General features: G+C 35.2%; 1 long non-coding RNA gene across 1 annotated transcript in view; it reads right to left on the reverse strand.

The window, feature by feature from the left end:
• The window catches only part of LOC120352648, a 121,439-nt gene that overhangs the window by 12,588 nt on the left and 93,627 nt on the right, over positions 1-15,224 (reverse strand). The window contains exon 7 of the long non-coding RNA XR_005571995.1: positions 14,122-14,217. This is a non-coding gene — a long non-coding RNA (uncharacterized LOC120352648). The remainder of the gene's footprint in view (positions 1-14,121; positions 14,218-15,224) is intronic.

Below are 15,224 nucleotides of genomic sequence, written 5' to 3' on the forward strand. Positions count from 1 at the left end.
AGTGAGCTAGCTATTTTCTCTCATCTTCTCAATTTTTTCCAGTTTATTTGATGGTATTGTAATGTAAATAAATAAATATCAAACTTGTGTTTCAAATTCTTTATCAAGCTTGTGATACAAATAAACATCATGAAAGTCTCGACCAATGACAAGCGAGGTCTGAATTAGGCCATGCTACCGGATACGCCTCCTTTCTCCTGATTGGTCGGCTGTACACAATGGTTGCAGCTCTGAATACAGGTGGTAGATAGCAGCAGTTACAATGTCGAGCCATAACGTACAACTCTTCCGAGTTTAAACGATTCATTAACGTTGAGAGAGTACAAAGAGAACAGTAGCCTCAATAGCCTTCATATTACTTCTTACTCGATTATTATTATTATTATTATCCCTTTTATAAGCACTCTCTTGCGGAAATATTTTCAAAGAAGCACTTTAATGCAACCTTCCTTTCATCTTTATAACACTGACTATTTTATGAACTTGCGCACAATACGTGCAGTGTCAAGGAGGACAGATTTTTGCATTCTCTTCAGCACCTCGTCTACCAGTCAATACTTCGACATATTCCACAACCGACTTGAGTATCAGGCCATTGACTGTTATTACAATTGGAAGTACTCTCACTGTATTCAGCCCATACATTTCCTTCAGCTCAAATGATAGCTCTTGGTATTTTCTGATTTTCTCGCCTCTGGTCTTCTGAGCATTCTCATCTGAAGGTACAGCAATATCAATTATATAAGCCCTCTTCTCCAGCTGATCCAATACCAGGATGTCAGGCTTGTTGTGTACTACCCGCCTGTCTGTAATCATTTGGACATCCCAGTAGATCTTGACGTGATTGAACTCAACCAGAGGAGGAGGCTGATAGTTATAGTAAGGGGACCTCTGCAATATTCCCAAACTTGATCTGCATCTCCAAGTGCACAATTTTTGCCACATTGTTATGACGCAACATATACTCTCTTGGGGCTAGCACTGAGCAGCCGGATACAATATGTTGGATACTTTCTACTGCACTGGCACACATTCTGCATTTGTCACTTATGTCCTGTCTCCCATTACATGCTCCTATAAGCATTTGTTGCTATCACTTGATCTTGAATCGCCTGTACAAAGCCCTCAGTCTCTGGGAACAAACTTCCCACTGTCAGCCACATACAAGACAGCTCTTGGCTTATTGGCTCTGAATTAAGGTGCCCATAAAACCGTCCATGTAACTCTTTTGTCCTCCATTCTTCTTTATTATTATTCTTCTTCATTATTATTATTATTATTATTATTATTATTATTATTATTATTATTATTATTATTAACTTATTATTATCTCAACAGAGGAAGGGTACTAGATCATGTATTCCATATAATTAGACACCAACACGATTGTGAATCGATCATAATTAATTTAAATAATAATGACAATTTCGACCAATGACAAACAAAGTCAATATTAGGCCACCACATGGACATGCCTGATTGGTCGGCTTTTCAAAATGGATTCAACTCCAAATCTTAATTTCAAAAAGATGTATCATTGTATGCTTTTCTACATAGTCTATTGATAATATCTTTCTCTGGAGATATGGATTCCATAAACTGCTATTAACTAATTAACTCCCTCCTGACAAAACCAAACACACAAAGCAAGGCTTATATAGGGACCTTTCTTAAGGAAAATACTTTTAAGAATATTATGGAGAATATATTGGACAATCTTCCTTTTCTCAAATTCCTACTTATGACTCCCAATATTTTCAACAAGTCAAGACAGAATGGATCAAGGTAAACCTTCTTCAATATAAACCTGATTCGGGGACCTAAGCACTAAACCATCTTCAATAGAGAGCTTCTTCAATAAATCTGTTTCAACCAATGATTCTGCGTGAGGACTATAATCGGATGAGATAATCAATAACCCAGATAATCATCCAACCTATGAATATTAATCCTCCACAAGCTGTAACCGATCCATCCCCGGAGTCCACTGAAAAAATGACTCCGAAATCAATTCAGGTGAGATAACATTCGGAATGGTATGCAAGCCTATTTGTCGATTCAGCTCGCATGGAGTTGCGTATTAAAAGTGAGCGGGTCATCGATCTTCCCAGCAAACAAACTGATTTATAAATTCGATCGCGCCGCGTTTTAATTGATGCGAAACAGCGCCGGGATATCGGATATTCGCAAAAGGAAACGAGTGTGTAAGTTGTCCCAGCAGCTAACGGGATCCAAGGGGAAAGAAATTTCAAACTATAAACACACTCATGCCGCAGCCACAGACGCTTTGGTGGGCGTTGGAAAACTTGATACGGTGGCGAAATACAGTACCACACACACATACACTCACTTCCACCTCACTCACGCACGCACAAACTTGACCATACAGGTCATTGCCACTGGACCAATGGCTCTCAGCCTCTCTCTCCTCTGCCTATACAATCTCAAGCCATGTCCCACCCAAGTTCATCATCATCGTCACTTGTAATTAAATAATTCATCATCATCGAAAACTCAACTTCTTTTCAAAGACTGAAACGGGGTTTTGCAAAAAAATGAGACCTAAACGGAGTTTTGTAAAAACATCTTCAGGTTCCGCGTTCCATCGACCATCCCACACCATCTGGTTTCGTCTATTTTTGAACTGAGGAATCACGTTTTAATTGCTGCAGGTTGAACTGCTTTTCTCGATGATCGAACACTGATAATCAAGCAAAAATGATTAATCGATAAAAGCAATTCGCTGATTGAGAGCGAAAGTATGTTCATAAATGGACTTTGGAGAACATTTTTACAAAATTTGACAGTTTTTCCATTTATGTCATTCAGTCAGCGGTTCTTAATTATTATTCATTCAATGAGAAAATATTTCTCTCTATTCAGTACTTTAAGCTAGCCAGTGGTTGAAATCATTAAAGTATTTAGGCACCCTAATAACGGAAGAGAATAATGTAGCGGAAGAAGTGGATGCTAGGATAATGTCCGGAAATAGGGTGTATTTCGCCCTGCAGAATATTCTGAAGTCCAAGAATGTGTCAAAAGAAGGCAAAATAAAAATTTACACAACAGTTTTAAGACCAATAGTGGCATATGGGGCCGAAGCTTGGACATTGACTACAGGAGAAGAAGGTCTGCTTCAGAGATGGGAAAGAAGATTTTAAGAAGAATTTTTGGAGCAATCAAGGAAAATGAAATATGGAGGATAAGAACAAACGAGGAACTAGGAAGATTGTTCGAAGAGACCAGTATTTTATCTGTTGTGAAAAGTATGAGGCTGAGATGGGCTGGTCATGTGTGCAGAATGCCGGAAGGGAGGGTGCTAAGAATGGTGCTGGAAGGCAAACCCGGAGGAAGAAGACTACAAGGAAGACCAAGAAAGCGGTGGGTTGACGATGTGGAGGAGGATTTGCGAAAACTGGGTGTAAGAAGATGGAGAAGAGCAGCAGAATGTCGAGAGGGGTGGAAGGATGTGGTTGTGAAGGCTAAGGCTCTACATGGGCTGTAGTGCCAATAATGATGATAATGATGATGATGATGAAGTGGTTGAAATATATATCCATATACTCAGTCACGTTGGTTGAAATTTTCGATTTCAATATTGATTAGAATGGAATTGTTAAAAAACCTATCATGTCTTAACATAGAAATTCCCGATTCTCAATCATTGATAATCATTTTTGAAACCCTCACTGTTTTGTTGAAAAGATGGAGAGAGGCGGTTGTGGAACGAAGACTTTTCACTTGCTTTTGATCAGCAAATGTTCTGAACTTAAAACATGAACTTATTGTTGGAGAAAAGATTTGAATGATGAAAACCCTTACACTGTTTTGAAATATGAGAATATTAGAATATTCGACTGTTTAACATGAATCAATACAACATCTAATTATGACCTCTCTTCTCTAAGGTATGATTTTTGCATTATCTTCTTTGTGAGACACCTCAAATTCAATATATACTAGAAAATACAGCAGAGATATCCTATACTATTGAACAAGCAATTTCTTTTTATATGTTTATATGTTTGTATTTCACCGAATCTCGAAGACGGCTCTAACGATTCCCACGAAATTCAGTACATAGTAGGTTTATAATATAATAATTCGATTGAACTAGGTCTCATCCCTGGGAAAACTCGCTGTGGGACATTGAAGGGATAATTATTATTCATCCTTGGAAAAACAGCTGATGATAATAATTTCGTCGTCTGTTGATGATGGACATGAGTGAGCGAGTTCATGTGTGTGGGACTGAGTCAAAATTATGACTAAGCTGTTAAACTTTTGTAATCATTCAATCAGGTACTTAGTGCCGGTTGCAAAAAAGCCGGGTTATTTTTAATCCTGATTAATTCCAGTAGAACGATCTTTTTGGAAAGGTCTTCTCTGATTTGATTCACGTGAAATTATTCAGGATTAAAATTTAACCGGCTTTTGTGCAACCGGGCTTTCTTGAGGGAAGTTTTTGCATTCCTCTGGGAATTAATCTCAATTCACTGTGATCAGATAGAACATTTCTGTATGAACTATGCATATTATTAAAATTCTTCTTTCTTAATAAATTTTTATGCTTTTGTACTCCAGAGCGAAGCTCGGTCCCCGATATTATCAAAATAAATCACAAACGTTTCATATTGCAAGGAGATACATAATTATTGGGGAGAGCATTTCCAAATATTAACCATAATTTGATTTAAATGAGTACCGGCACCTGAGCAGTATCCAATGGAAGCCTTATCAACATAAGCGAAATGAAACCACTATTTTATTTCAATTTCACAATTCTGATCCTATTCAACTCAGTATCCTATATTGTGGCCAAATAAATTCCCTTTCTAACTCATACTCATAATTCACACCGAAATGGATCTAAAAGTGAACGCACAGCTATTAAACCGAACAGAAACAATCTATTGTAGAACAATAAATTAACACGCTGAGAACTATAAAGTTGTAGATTAAGCTGTTTTGACAGTTGTTCTGTCTAAATAAACATCGTCTCGACTCAATTATCAGGAAAAAGCCTTTACTGCAGTACTTATCAGCCGAATAAAGTGAACACAAGGAAAATGTTCATGAGAACATCCACACGAATTTCAGAGTGCTATCGTACACTCAACCAATGTAGAATATTTATATAAAGCCTGCTAAAAATAGAAACTTATTCTTCTCAAGATACAGAGTTTTCGAGGTTATTCACTAATGGATGAAGTGCATCGCTCCTCAGGGAATCAAAAACTGTAAATTATACCTAAGAATTATATCCGCGTGCTAAGAATGGTTTCAAGCGCTCACCACTACGATTAAGATATGAATTATTCGAGAATACCCAACGCAAGTTGAAGGACGTTTGTTTCTCTAGTTTGTAACAACATGACATTCTCATATTTGAAACGAAAGTTGAAGTGCTATTTGGCTTATTTTATTGGAAACTTTTCCAACCCAAGAGAACAACTGGTCAAAAATGTCCCACAGCTTGTTTAGTGTGACCATAAATGGTGAAGCTAGAATTGAATGAGTTGAATGAACTATTGAGGAATTATTTGAGGAATCAAATTTCAATTTCAAATCTTAAATCACAATAGCTTCAAAGAGTATACAATGAAAGAGTTACAATGAAAAATCGCAACTCTTGGGTGACATTTTAACCTTAGAACAACAACCCTAAAGCTGCGTTTACACCGGAGTTGATAACGAAAGTCATTTAACATAATGTTTATTTATTTATTTATAAGGTTAGCAAAAAAAAAATACAAGAATCGGAAAAGAAAAAACAGGCTATTGCCTAAAACATCTTCAATTTTCTAATTTAGTTTTAAATTGTCCAAATATTATAGGTTAATTTAAAACTAAATTAGGAAATTGAAGTAGTTTTAATAACAAATAACATTTATAACATTTTCTTAGATAACAACGAATTTTCTGTTAAAAACACGAGATAAGAGAAATTTAAGACGATTCAGTCAAGTTAATAACTTTTTGTTAATATATCCGGTGTAAACGCAGCTTTAACTCACGCACGAATTGGCTCAAGAAAGTATTTGAATATGAAATTAATTGGGAATTGAGAATTGGGAACAGTTTACAATACAGATAAAATGTCTGAATAGAAAATTGAATGAAGAAATACAAGTTATGATGCACATATCACCTACAATAATGTTTGATTGTTTGAAGGTCTCATTTAAAATAGAATATTTACTTATTTATTCATTCATTGGATAAACAATTACAATATCGGAATGAAAAAACTTGCGCTAGCCCAAATCTTCTCCTGTTCCCAAATTTTGAATATAACAGTATTGGAAAAAAATTCTCAATAGTTTAATCAACTATGGAAATACTGTACTTGATTGTCACTATCATCAACATGTATAGTATATTAACTTATGTAACAGACCCTAATTTGAATCAATCCCACTCAGATTGCAGCTCAGGTCAAACGAGAGCTCAAACCAAGAGACATGTCAGTCAAGTAATTTTTCTAATTTGAATCCCTAACGAAGTTCATCTACTTATTGAAAGTAACAAGGATTTGTTAGAGAACTCTTATCTTGAAAGTTTTAATGAGCAGGATACTGCAAAGAAGCGCGTTCTTCCTTAAGGAGAAGTTCCAAGAAACACGGAGTGCTTCACATCCTGTGCAGTATTCCAACAGAAACCTGGAAGCATCAGCAGGATCAACACCACCATAGAGTCAACGCACCTTAATCCCCTAATTGGGTGCACGTATAATTCCTCGTCTATCCATTGTTTATAGTTACTTTACTATTTATAAGCACTTCCACTTGTACAAAACCGATTCTCTATCGGTTGCATGGAGGCGTAGCTTTTCTAAAAGCCAACTAGAATACATTTTACAATGATCCTAAGCTGCTTATCTTAGAACTTGTTACCGTTTGCATGCATTCAACTCTATCCCATCCAGTTAGTTCACTACCCACACTAAAACCATATTTTTTTATTCAAGTTTATTTTTAAAACAAGTCTATTTCATGTGCGCGACATTTGTTGATCAGAGGATAGAGTCCCTGTAATGCAATAGGATGGAAGTAGCTGGACAATTTGCGGCATGTAAAACGAGTCAGTATTGTCTTAGCTTACACAATCCTACGTCATGGCTCGTTTCGATTCGTAATTTGGTAAAATACGAGCTAAAATCATCGACTGTAAAGTCATCAAATATTTCAGGTTGGTGGATGGAGGACCTAGGCTATCATAATGGGTTAGAAAACATTGTTCTTGCGTATTATTTACAACACATGTATTACCTACTAGTTGCTACGAAAGATGTATATTACAGAGAATGATTTTTATAAATATAGAATATAAGGAGAATGATTTTTTTCACAGTGTGATTTTTCACTGGATAATTTTTCCAATATTTCAGCCTAAATGCTATCATTCGAGATACCAGATCATTCATGCTACCACGTTATTAAGATTGAGCTATTCAGATATTTATAAGCTAGCCACATCATCTCAATGATTAATTCATTTATTCATAGAATATTTTCAACATTCTCTTTCTTGGTAAGGGATTTACAAAAAAATTAAAGTACCCTGTTCGATAAAGTTATGAAGTTGGAAACAGTGGGTATTTTTATGATTTATCATGATTACAATGAGTGAAGAATTCAAACTTATAATACTGGAAGACTTTAGAAAACGTTGGGAGACTTTAGAAAATTGGGAAGTCGAGGCTACCAGTAAAAGATACATTAATGGGTTAAATTTGCTTCATATCTCAATTCAAAAGATGATTATGTGAGTTGAGCCTTCCCACCACAATTAATAGAAATGAAGAAAAAAAATGAAATGGTATTATTTTGGTATATAGTTCCATTCTTTACGATCTATGTTACTTATAAAACATTCATGAATACGTGAGCTACAAGTTCAAAGCTCTTGGTCGGTAAAAGTACTTTTCAACTTGCTATTTATGTGTAACTTCATGTAGTAAATATGCAAAACTTACATTATATTAACAATATCATCCATAAAAGAATCCCTGATGATAAATATAGAAGCTGGAGTTGAAAATTTACAATAAACACGGAGTGCTTCACATCCTGTGCAGTATTCCTACAGAAACCTGGAAGCATCAGCAGGATCAACACCACCATAGAGTCAACGCACCTTAATCCCCTAATTGGGTGCACGTATAATTCCTCGTCTATCCATTGTTTATAGTTACTTTACTATTTATAAGCACTTCCACTTGTACAAAACCGATTCTCTATCGGTTGCATGGAGGCGTAGCTTTTCTAAAAGCCAACTAGAATACATTTTACAATGATCCTAAGCTACTTATCTTAGAACTTGTTACCGTTTGCATGCATTCAACTCTATCCCATCCAGTTAGTTCACTACCCACACTAAAAACATGTATTTTTTATTCAAGTTTATTTTTAAAACAAGTCGATTTCATGTGCGCGACATTTGTTGATCAGAGGATAGAGTCCGTATAATGCAATAGGATGGAAGTAGCTGGACAATTTGCGGCATGTAAAAACGAGTCAGTATTGTCTTAGCTTACACAATCCTACGTCATGGCTCGTTTCGATTCGTAAAATACGAGCTAAAATCATCGACTGTAAAGTCATCAAATATTTCAGGTTGGTGGATGGCGGACCTAGGCAATCAGAATATGTTGAAAAACATTGTTCTTGCATATTATTTACAACACATGTATTACCTACTAGTTGCTACAATGCTACTAAGTACGATAAGTATCACTGAGTTCCAGTATCAGTGATATTTTCAATAGTATTATATCTTGTGATATAGGATAGTATAAAGTATCATTTTTACTGCTTTCAATTTGTTATTCTAATATTTCACCCAGAATCATTCATTGTAGATACCTCATAACTCATGCTATACAACATAATCAGGTCAGTCAGATTCTTATTACGAGCTCATGTAACCAGATGTCAATGAGAAATATTGATGTATTTTTTGAATATTCTGAAGCTTTATTATAACACTAGGTAGAGAACTCAAACTGCTCATACCAGACTTCAAGAAAGCTTTATTGAGAAGTCTAGGCTACCTAGAAGAAATAATAGAAGATTATTTTTATGTGGATACATTTGCTTCATATCTCAATTCAAATTATGATTATGCTAGTTGAGTTTTCTCACCACTATCAACAGAAATAAAATGGAATTATGTTGGTATATAGTTTCATTCTCCACAATTCATGTGACAAGTAAACACCTATAAATAAGTCAGTTTCAAAGCTTATGGTTGGAAAAAGTACGATATTTTAACGTTGTATTAATTTATGTGGAATTCTATGCATTATAGATGCAGAACTTACATTATAGTAACAATATCATCCATAAAAGAATCCCTGATGATAAATATAGAAGCTGGAGTTGAAAACTTACAAATAATAGAGGTAACATCTTGTTCACCAAAAAAGGTGCGAACATTATAGTCATAGCAATTTTGGAAAACAGCGATGGACATAAAAAACGAACAGAAGTTCTCACGCAGAGGAAACAACAATGTAATAACAAATCTTCCCAAACTCTCCAGCATGAATTATTCAGATTTCCAAACTAAATCTATCCTCTCAGGCTAAAACACTGTCAAGTCTTCTCGACCTTGACTTAAGAGCCTCAACCTTGAAGGGTATTCGTCATGTCACCATCATTTTCAGGGGCTACTCATCACTTTCTTAATAATGATAATTATTTATACGGGTATCACTTCTATTAACTTGTGAACAGATGTATTGTCTTCACCTGGTTCCATTATTGTTATCAGAAGCGATATTGTTCCGCTGGACTCGTGTGAAAAATTGAGCTGTTAAATAGGTTCAAACATGTTTTGTGAGGTATATTATTACCGGAAATGAGGGAATTTGTAGTACTGAAACAAATAGAACAAGTTGTGCGATAATTTGTAGGTGTTGTGATAGCGCAGCAAATTAGATTAAAAATGTACCATCAATTTGTGAAATGGTCAAAATAGAATACTTAAGATTAACAAGACCAGCATCGTAATTCAGGCTCTTAATTTTCCATTTGATTCCAAGGTCATGAGAGTTTTCTCAAAGCGTCAAACCTTTTACGAAATAGTTGGTTACTAATTCGTAATTTGAGGCAGTATAGTATTCAATAAAAAAATAATGCAATTTCCATCCTATTGAGATGCTGAAAATAATGATATTCATTTATACATTGATACATACAGTATTATTCTCAACTATGAATGATTTGAAAAGGAAAATCTTCATCTAATTGAGATACTAAAATATCCTCCACTAGCAATCGTTATTAATTGAATTATCATAATTCAATCAGTGTTGTATCGAATCGTTACTCAAGTTGTGATGTGCCTATTTGCCTATTTACTTCTATTTGTTCTTCATGTGATAGGCGTATTTGACCGAGCGAAGTGAGGTCTAAGATTCAAGTCGGCAGTTTGGCATTTCTCTTAATGTTTAAATGTTGCGCATTTACGGCGAAACGCGGTAATAGATTTTCATGAAATTTGACAGGTATGTTCCTTTTTTAATTGCGCGTCGACGTAAATACAAGGTTTTTGGATATTTTGCATTTCAAGGATAATATAAAAGGAAAAAGGAGCCTCCTTCATACGCCAATATAAGAATAAGAATCGGACTATAGAATAATTATTCATCATAAACAGCTGACAAGTGATTACACAGATGTCTGGAGAAGTCAGTCAATTGCTGTATTTCCATAAGGTTCAAACTAAGTTTCAATCAGGTATTTGTGGATGAGAATACTGCGTGAGGTCCACTGTTCACAGAACTACTAGTTAGCCAACAGGAGATGCGTAGAGATTTTTAAATTGAAGTTCAGCAACCATTCAGTGATATCGAGGGAACACAATCAGAATAAAATTTATTGAATTGAAAAAGTTACTTCTAAAAATAGACATTATTGATTAGAATTACTCAATACTTGAGAATTTCACCGGTATAAAGTGATAAAATTCACATCCCTAGAGGGCATATGAAAAATTACAGTGGAATGACTACTCACTCTATCATTATTCTCAAAGACATTTTTGATGATCATGAAGCACATGTACCCAAGTGAAACAATACCATGACGATCAATAAATTATACTTTAAGGATCATACAAGAATCTTTGAATGGTTAAATCCACTTGGCTAGATTTCACCCTCTCCATATTCAAAGGCCCTCCAGAAATTACTACTGATTAAAGTAAAATTACTACTGATTGATTGCTAACCATTAAAATTATCAGAATATTTTCACTAAAATACAAATATTCGATTATATTTACTGAAGAGAATCAGTTATTTTCTCATCACAATCTCTGCATGTAAACCAGTGGAATCAAACAGGAAAATATTTTTCGGTAGTCAGAGATATGAATGAGTAATTAACTCATAAGTGATGTACGTTTTACGCATATCTAAAGGGAACAAAAAACCGAGAATGATGACCTAATATCAGTGTAACTTGCTGAAAACAAGAACTACGTCATGACATACAGTCATCTCGGACGTAAGATTTATTCACGCATACATTCAGCCTACCTACACACGAGGGATTTGAATTATGTTGAATGGGATTTGATTTGTTTATCAAAGCAAGGCAACTGGAGACCCATGAGACTCTTGGAGGTCACGGGCGGGACGCAAAAAAGTGGATGACTGACTGCATTGCTCAAAAGGATCAAAGAATATTTTGAGACTATGATCTGATCCATTGTGTTTGCATGTGTGTTCACAAAAGACTGGAAGCTCATAAGGGACTAGAAATCACCATATTATAAACATTCTTACTTCTAAAAAAACGAGCTAGTAGTACTGTGTCGAACAGCTTCCAACCATAACTAGCTTTTGAAATAAGACTCACCGTCCAGTTTCAAACTTTCAAGTCAATAATTGACTGACTGGGATCCAATCACATTTATTATTATTATTATATTTATTTTATCACATCTATCAGAAGTTATTCTAGCATGACCTCAAATAAATATTACGGTTCCATCGTTAAAGGGAATAGAAACCGACCCATAAAGTGCTGCTATCTGTAGTAAACACCTAAACACAGAACTGCAGCACTAGCAATGCGAGAGCCAATGGGAAGCGTTGTGATGTGGGAGGGACGACCAATCAGAAACTCAGTATTCAGCCAATCAGAAGGCGTTAGGCTAGACGTACCGCCTTCAGCTCTTCTTATTGGTTAGAAAGTATCAACACTAAAAGTAGTTAATGGTGATAAGACATGAGAGAATAGTGTTAATTCATGAAAATGATTGAGGATAGGCCTATAATTTTGTAGTAAGATTGGATTCAAAGTTAGAGCCTTCAATTGTACAAATTCTTCAAACAAGACGAGATAGTCGATGGGACGGTTTTCAATCAGCTTCCAATATGAGATTGCTCTACTTTGACCAGTATTTTAGTAAGCTTTAACTTCAAAACGATAAATTAATAATTACGAAGCTTTTATCACCATAGATCATTTAACAACTATGAAATATTGTAATAAGTGTTCGTACAGTACTATTGGATTCCATCTTTTTCTGTTGACGGGAGTGATCCGTGGTCTAGTGGATAGAGTGCTTGCGTAGCAGCACAGAGATCCCGGGTTCAAACCCTCTCAATACCAAAAGTTTTTTAACCAGATCACTCCCGTGTTATCGGATGGGCACGTTAAACTGTCGGGGCCCATTGACGGCTTAAATTATATATTCAGGCGGTGGGGGACCTTCCCGCAAGGGACTCCCCACCAACAAAAGCCATACGAATTTACTTTTTTTGTTGACGTTTAATACTTTGTATGGCTATAGTCAACCCTGGATCATGTTGAGCCTATGGAATGTACAAATAATAGATAAATTTGTTAATCAAATTGTTTTGATAAGTTGCGTTATGATTTTTCACTAAAGATGAGAAAATAATTTAGTTTCGAAACGGCTAGCAACCTCAAAGCACCTCAGACGGTCGACAAACCATGAGTGATTGTCTGCACAAAACCTTAAAGAAATCAACTTTCAAAACATATAAATTTTTCAAGATATCAGAAATGTATATTAATTACTCTGTATATCGATCCTTTTTTTGTTGTTTTCAATAAAGACACTATTCTATTCTAATTTAGTTTTGTAGTAGCTGGAAATATTGAACATTTTCTGATCCATTGTGATCCGTATGATTCGTTGTTTCCGTTGTAATATAGATAATCTTATTATAAGGTGTCTCATCGAGCAATTGGAGTATCATGATGAAAATATTAATATACTCGTAAAAGCCTACGTTTGCATAAACTACTCACCGTAAAATTGATGAGAATTCCGATGTGGACGCATCATCTCTCGCTTAAATATAAATCACTCCTCTTCTCATCTTTGATATAATTATTTCTTAAACTTCATCTATCACGATAGCTATTGACAAATAGATGAATATCAACAACAATGGATGATCATCACTGATATTGTCGATTGATTCTAAACCCTGATTGATCTTTGAACTCTCAGATAATCATCCAGGAAATCTATACTCGATAACTTTGCAATAAATCTCGCAATTCTCGACACAATCAATAGTTAGTAACTACATTCTGCTTGGTCTCGATTGGAAGCTTACTATAATAGATGAACAACGTTATTGCAACTAATGACTGGAATAAGATAATCATTCTCACCTGCCAATATTACTTGGCATAGAAGAATGCTCTTTCAGCATCATCAAATCACCATATTCAGTCTTACAAATCTAGATGATATGTTATGATGAATGTTCATGAGTATAGATCAGTGTTGACCATCTATATTGAAGTACAGTACTTTATAAAGTGAGGTCCACGTTATAAGGTCAGCACCTGATAAACATTGATGTTGCTGTCCTTGTTTGACATAAGACAAGTCGATAGCTCTATCCTTTTCTAGCTCTGCAATGTTGTCAAATTGCTCCCGAAATATAATTAATCACCAAAACATTCAAATATGAAAATTCATTATGAAATAAATGTTCAAAAACATATCTTCTCATGAGAGAAAATATAATTGATTATTATGAACAATTGATAAATCGGACAATACTGGGAATGTTCTATCATAGATTAAATAAATAATCCACTGAATAAATAATTTACTTACTCTATGGTTCTGTATAATAGAGAAGGCAGTGGTAATGCAGAGAATCGGCAACTCTGTTTTTCTATCTCTCCCACTGACAATAACATTTGGACTTCACTATAAAAAACGACAGAATTGAATCTATTAATCATAAGTAGATACATTCGAATTTTCATGAATTTATAATATAATTGTGTGCTGTAAGTGTGTAGGAGATCGCTGATAAAGACTGACAATTGATACACAACGGAGAAAAATATATAGAATAGTATGTGAAATACCATAGCCAGTATTATTGTTGAATATTTATAGAAAAAGATAATGATTCACACACTTTTTTAATGTTTTATACAACGTCATGCAGTCAAAATGGTCATTAAAAAACACTGAAAACATATAAAAGTACGATGTATTAACTCACTATTTGAAAATTATTAATCTCTAAAGGTGCGTACAGATTCACGCGCCGCGAACATGAGCAATTCACTTTTAATCAGCTGATGCCAAGCTTTATATAACTGTATCTTACCGTTTCTGTGAAAATACAGATATAGTCAGCTGATTAAAAGTGAATTGCTCATGTTCGCGGTGCGTATATCTGTACGCACCTTTAGAGATTAATAATTTTCAAATAGTGAGTTAATACATCGTAGTTCGGATCCATCGTAGGAAGGATCACGCTTCCATCAATGATTCGCCATTCATAATACTGAATTGCTGACACGAGTGGTCTTTGAAAGAGATCGAGAGGTCAAATGTACAGAATGCAAGATTTGGAGATGAATTTTATATTTAGCAGCTGTTACAGTGATGATCTATTGTTAATAACGGACATATTCGAAAGAATTGGATTTTTCCGCGCCTAAAATCAGTGTTGGCGCCAAAACAGCCTAGCAGATGAAGACACGCCTGGAAGTGAAGACTCCAGGCTCGCATGACTCCAGTAGTTCCAGTCTGTCCAAAAGCAGTAAAGGACCAGCTGGACAGGTTACCCGCAACTGGATTCAACTCGCGACAACCGAGAAAGAAATGGATAGAGAGAGAAGATAGCAAAACCACTCGAAGAAAGTCGAAAGAAGGAGTGAGAAAATAGCCTGCGGCCAGAGTTTTATCAGTCAGGACGA

This window comes from Nilaparvata lugens, chromosome 8 (assembly GCF_014356525.2).
Source record: "Nilaparvata lugens isolate BPH chromosome 8, ASM1435652v1, whole genome shotgun sequence".
Taxonomy (NCBI): domain Eukaryota; kingdom Metazoa; phylum Arthropoda; class Insecta; order Hemiptera; family Delphacidae; genus Nilaparvata; species Nilaparvata lugens.